Below are 6,000 nucleotides of genomic sequence, written 5' to 3' on the forward strand. Positions count from 1 at the left end.
AGAGGGCAGCTCTGAGCATTAAAGACTTCAGCCTAGAACGCGCTCGCTCAAAAAATAAAATAAAATAAATGCCCGAAAATTCCAGTAACAAGATGGTGGCCAGCATTTCCTTCATCCTGTCCCCGTCTGGGGGATCTGTGGATTGTCTTGCCTACCATGACCAGTCAGATCTTGCCTGGGTCCCCAGATACCTACCCCCCACAGTGCCTGCAATTTATCCGGGAGAAACACACCTTTGAATGGAAAGCTGAGAAATAGTGGTCTTTGTCCTAACTCATTTTTAATTAATAAAAAATAAAATGCTTGGGAATATTAGTCTCCTCTGCCTGGGAAGAGACCACCGGAAGCTTCCCAACTGTTTTTGCCAGGTGTGGAAGTTCCTTTCCCTTTAGAATTTGCCTTAGGGCTGCATTTGTGAGCGCGAGGGGGCTGGCAATAGCTAGAACAATTAGAATTTAAAAGTTTAGAATGAGTGTAGGGATCTGATGATTTTCAACAAAATCTATACGTGTTCCAGGATGCAGGAAAGGGTCCCTAATATTCCCTGCAAATTTAGAGTATTTATAAGTTCTGCCTCTTTTGGTACTTTCAAAAATTTAATAAAAGGACATCTTACACATTTTTTTTTTAAGTTTTACAACATCTACCCCACCCCCAAATTAAAACTGTTCATTTACTTCTGAATGTAGTTTCGTGAATCCGACCGCAGTATACCCCGACAGTAAAAGGATCAAAAGAATACTGATGCAAAACCCCCTCTCCCTCGAAAGGGTGCCTAGCAAGAGGCGACCCCCACCCCCTTTCAGGGTCCGTTTCTCTAGCCACCCCTCCCCCGCCGAGAATTAGTGTTACTAATATTCCGGGTCCTAGAGGGCACTGACCCCCGCTCCAGCCCGGGAGGTGGTGGGTGGCCCGGGCAGGGCGCGCCATCCGTGTGTCCCCTCCCCGGGCGCCCACGCTCGCGCTTGGCGCCAGCACCGCGGAGCCTCGGAGCACCAGCCTGCGCACGAGGGCGGCCCGGCAGCTTTTTCATTCATAAAATCCGGACCGGGCGGCTGCCCGGGTGATTTATGGGGCCGAGCGCTATCACCGGCGGCGCCCGTCCCTGGGGGCGAGGGGTCCGAGCCCCGCGTGCGCTCTGGCGCGGCCAGGCCGGGACCAAGGCTCGCGGGCGAGGGGCATCGGGGCATAAAGGGGCTCGCCCACTCCGGCGACACGGGCTCCGGGTCCCGAAGGGAGCGTCCCCCACCGCGGGAAAGACGAGGAAACTGGAATTAGCATGAGCCAATGGGGGCGCCGCGTTGTTACTAGGCGGACCGGGCAGATCTCGACGAGGAACTTCGTTGATTTCCAGGCTCAGGGACAGGCGCAAAAGTGCAAGCCTCACCGGCGAGCGAAAACTGCCGTCCAGGAACCCGCGGGGGAGGCGCTGGAATTTGGGGCACGGCAGGGAGCGCCAGCAGCCCAGCCCCCTACACGGGGCACTCTGCTAGGCCAGCTCTGAGACCCGCGAGGGGTCCACCAGCTCCTGGTCCCTGAAGGCCATTACATCAAGAAGTGCAGAGGAAGCACTTTGATTTTGATTTTTTTTTTTTTAAGGAGAAAAACCAACTTTAAAAAACTTTTCTGTAGCAATTTAATTTGGCACTGTCTTTTTAAAACCCACCTCGAAGCAGGAACTACGAATTCTGGGCTCATTTAAAGTGCTCTGCGCTAATTTCTTGGTGACCATTTGGAGACAAAGGGCAAGTGACCCAGTCGGAAGGGAACCACGTTGGTTGGAAAGAAAACCCAAAAGTAACTTAAATCACCTTCCTGCTTTCCTCTCTGCCCCCCCCCCCCCTTCGGTAGCCGAGGCCCGGAGGAGGGTCGCCGGGAGAGGGCGAATTCCGCCGCAGGCGCGTGTTTGCCACCGTCCCTGGCTGTGGGAACCTTCATTCAAGCGGGGGAAGGGAGCGCGCTCATTCAGGAACCCGCGCGGCCCAGACCCCAGGACGTTACGCGGCTGCGCGCCGCCGGGATGGGGGCTTTGGGGAGGGGTGTCCGCCCAGCGCGGAGCTTCCGCCGGGATAGAGCTCCCGCCCCCGCCCCTGGGGAGAGGCCGGGAGGTGAGCGGGCGCACCCAGGTGGGGTCACCTGGAGCCGCATACCTGGCGGCAACTTGAAAGGCCTTGGCTCCTGCCCTGCGAGTTTGCCATTGTTAAGCCCTTAAGTCTCCCAGGAAGACGCTTCCGAAGGCCTGCCCAGGTTCCGGGGGCGCTGGGGCTCCCCTTCCCCCACACTGCCTGCTTTGGGGGCGGGCAGGGCGGCCCACGTGTTGTGGCAGCTCCTCCGGGACTGGGAGGCGCTGCTCCTGGGTGCCCCAAAGCCGTGGGCGGGCGGGGGCTAACTCCAGCCTGGATGCCCACCCGGGACAGCCACGTGTGGGAACCCTGGGGACTGCATCCCCGCCGCCTCTGGCGCAGACTCGCATTTCCGCCTCTGATCAATTAATTTGAGCCGCACACAGACTGTCCCCAGCGCCCCAGCGCGGGCCCCGCAGGCTGCAGGGAGACACCCCTCCCCCTGCTGCGGGCCGCGGGCGAGGTGTGCGCGGTACAAAGCAAGCCCCTCGGGCAGGGTGGGCCTCGGCTCTAGTGGCAGCTGGGATCCCCGTTTGGGGGTGAACAAAGATTCCAACTGCTCGACCCCACCGCGTTCAATAGAAACCCCAAAGTCCCTAAGAGTCGCCTTCCGCGTCTGGCCCCGGGCCCGCCTCGGACCAGCAGTGGGGAGGGGGCGCGCAGATGGAGAAGAAAGTCACCGCCACCCCAGGCCAAAAAGTAAAAAAGTCTGGCGGGATGGGGTAATGGCCTCTGAGGCCACGTCCGGGCCTGGCTTCTCGTGGTCAAGCAGGGCCGCCGCCCACCCGAAGCTCAGCAGACTCTCGCACCAAACGAAGGTGCGGGCCGCCGCTGCGGGGCTTCCGGGGGGCGTCCTGGGCGCTCCCACCCGCCCCTCCCGGAAGACGGTCTGCGCGGAGGCCCGGCCTCGGCGCCTCTGCCTGCTGGCGCGAAGCCCGGGGGGGGGGGGGTCTCGGTCCTTCCGCAGACCTGGGGGTGGGAGGAGGGCGCGGGGTTTTTGTGCGGAGCCTGCGAATTCTGGGCCTCCGCACACCGGCCGAGGAAGGAACGGGAGGGGAAACGGTCCCCAGGTTTGGGAACGAGGTCGCCTGCCCAGCGCCCGCCCCCTGCCCGAGATCCCTCGGGCCCCTCCACGTGGGCTGACGGCGGAGGCGCGTTCAGACCCCAGGCCGAGTCCGGGGCCGCGGGCCGCGCTGGGCCTGGCTCCCCGCTGGGGTGTTGGTGCGGGGCTCTTTCGCCGGGGGAGGGGAGGAGGCGCGAGCGCGAGCGCGCGCTGTGGGACCCGCGGTCGAGCGCCGCGCGAGGCCGCGCCGTGCATTCCGCGCATTCCCGCCGGGCCTGGGTTCCGCCGCCACGTGGTGGCCCTGCGCTCCGCGCTTACCGTAAAGCCTGGAGACGGTGCGCACCTCGGTTCCCCAGCTTGAGAGGAGGACCGCCCCTGTACCCACCTGGCTGCGCCGTCCCGCCCCAGTGCAGAACCCGCGCAGGCTCCGGCGTGTAGTAGGGATCGCTGGTTTAGGTAACTAGAAGAGCTGAACTGCCGTGAAGTCCAGCAGGAAGGAGGGTGGCCAGCGCCCCTCCCGCCCCCCGTGTGTGCAATGGTGGGGGGCTGCCCAACTCTGAAACCCCACAGAACCGAACAGGGAACCATCATGCCTCGCCAGCAGCCTTAGAGGCTGGAAAGGAGTCGCAGCCTTCCGGTTGGTCTTCTTCCTTTTCCCTGATTATTCACAATCAGTGGTTCAGTGCAAGGGGAAGGGGGTCTGGGACGTGCTTACAAACAGTCCATAACATGGTTATAACTGATTTTAAAAAAATAGAGTCTGGGGCTGGGGATGTGGCCCAAGCGGTAGCGCGCTCGCCTGGCATCCGTGCAGCCCGGGTTCGATCCTCAGCACCACAAACAAAGATGTTGTGTCTGCCGAAAACTAAAAAATAAATATTAAAAAAAAAATAGAGTCTGAAGGGTCTCTTTTCTGAGGGTCAGTTTAGTCAAGATTCGGCGCCCCCAGGAGTCCTGAGCTGTTACCTGGAACAAGATTGTTGTCTGCCTCGGGGAACTCTGGGGTAGGGGGCCACCAGGGTCCTCCCTGGGTTGTGACACCCCCTGCAAGCTTGGATGGGTCTGGAGGAATTTTGAGAACCCTCCTGGGCCCTCTCTCCAAATCCATGCTTGAACAGAGGGCTCCCTCATACTCACAGGAGCCAGGAACGGGCCTCTATCCCTGAGGGCCTCCAGTGTCCCCAGTCTAAGGGAAGCACAGCAGGCCCGTCTCTTGGGGGGGTTCCACCCAGCTCCATGTCCTCTCCCAGGGGGTTGACCAAGGGTCCACTGTTTTTATGCAGTTGACGGTGAAACTGAGGCACAGAGGAGCCAGGTACCCTGTCCAGGTTGGCAATGACGGTGGCCGGTCGGAGCCCACAGTCCTGAGCAGGAAGCCACAGCCCTCCACCTCATGGGTCCTGTCGGAGCAAATCAGGCTCCTCAGAGACGCTCGGGGGGGGGGGGGTAACTTGGGCTTGCAAGAATCCCTGCCAAGCCAAGCCACTTCTTTTGCAGGATGTCAGGAAGTTGGCGACCATATGTAGGAAACAGAACAAGAGTGTGACCCAGGCCCCCACCTGCCAGGGGCTGAGAGGCAAGTGTCCATCCCACCTTGAAGTGGATGGGGGCTTTCCCTGGCGAGGCCACAGGGAGGGGGATCAAGGTACCATGCAGGAGGCTGGGCAGAGCCACTGGCCGGGCCTCATTCATGCCTGTGTTCTCATGCAGAGCCAAGGCCCGGTGCTGTGTGGAATTAATTAAAGGTTTCAATTTATATTCAGACAGAGAATTTTTCAGATGACTTTGTGCTGAATCAGCTGGCTTCTCCTCGGCCTCCGGAGCCGTTCACGACCGTGAGACTTAAACTACAGAGAAACTGAGGTTGAAATAAGCCCCCCCATAAACCGCCCTCGGGCTTCCTCCTCGACTCTCCCTCTGCTTGCCCTGCAAAAGGGGGACCGGATTTGATTTTTAAAAGACAGACAGACGGGCACCAATGAGGGCCCAGAAGTCAGCGCAGGGGTGAGGGGCAGAGGTCTGAGGGAGCCTTCTGCTGGGCCATTGGTGGGATCTCTGCCCAGGGCAGTCACCCCATTGCCCAGCCATTCTGCTCAGGCAAAGGGGGACAGTCACAAGTGAAGTGGGCCATAGGTGGGGTCAGCAAGACACGGGGTGGGGGGGTGGGGGGGGCAAAGAGCCGCCTGGCCCAGCCAGCTGACGGCTCATGTCAGCCAGGGCTGGGACCCCTCCCTCCAGGCGCCTCGCCCTCTGTGTTCCTACAGCAAGGCGGGGAGTCGCCGTGGGACCCCTGGGAGTGAGGCTGCTAGACCCACCAGCCTGGTGGGGGCCCCTGTCCCCCGACTCCCTGGTCCACCTTCGTTGCCCCTTTGGACTCCGGCCACCTGCTAGCCCACAGACAGAGCTGGATGGCCGTCCAGGAGGCCTTGAGGCAGGACGGCCTGCCGTCTGTCCGTCAGCTCCGGGGGACAGGGCCCTGTCTGTTCTGTGCTCGGCTCTCAGGAGCCCCTCAGCAGAGCGAGATGTCATTGCGTCCCACCTGCAGGCAGCGGGGTTGGGGGTGGAGATCTGACTGAGGCCTGTCAGGAGGAGACCTGGGTCAGCGGGCCTGTCCTGTGGGCATGTCCAGCGGGTGTCAGGACACAGAGCTGAGCGCCCCAAGGAGACTGGGACCTGAAGTGCGTCCCTGTGGTGTCTCCCTTAGCACGTGGCCTGAGGGGGACTCGCCCACACCACAGAGGAGCCGGGTGGGGGTGACCCCAGGTTGTCCTTCTTGGTCACAGGACGGGGGGGAGTGTCCTGTGTCTGCTGTAG

The 6,000-nt window shown here is 61.0% G+C and overlaps 1 long non-coding RNA gene across 1 annotated transcript; it reads left to right on the plus strand.

Moving 5' to 3' along the window:
- Positions 1 to 3,441: 3,441 nt before the first annotated feature.
- Positions 3,442 to 5,294, plus strand: LOC131424216 (uncharacterized). Its single transcript, XR_009226896.1, has 3 exons — positions 3,442 to 3,823; positions 4,684 to 4,766; positions 4,954 to 5,294. It is a non-coding gene; the product is annotated as an uncharacterized LOC131424216 (long non-coding RNA).
- The last annotated feature ends 706 nt before the right edge of the window (positions 5,295 to 6,000 follow it).

The sequence above is a fragment of the Marmota monax genome, unplaced genomic scaffold (assembly GCF_021218885.2).
Source record: "Marmota monax isolate L192 unplaced genomic scaffold, Marmota_monax_Labrador192_F-V1.1 WCK01_AAM20220418_F8-fsc00038, whole genome shotgun sequence".
Taxonomy (NCBI): domain Eukaryota; kingdom Metazoa; phylum Chordata; class Mammalia; order Rodentia; family Sciuridae; genus Marmota; species Marmota monax.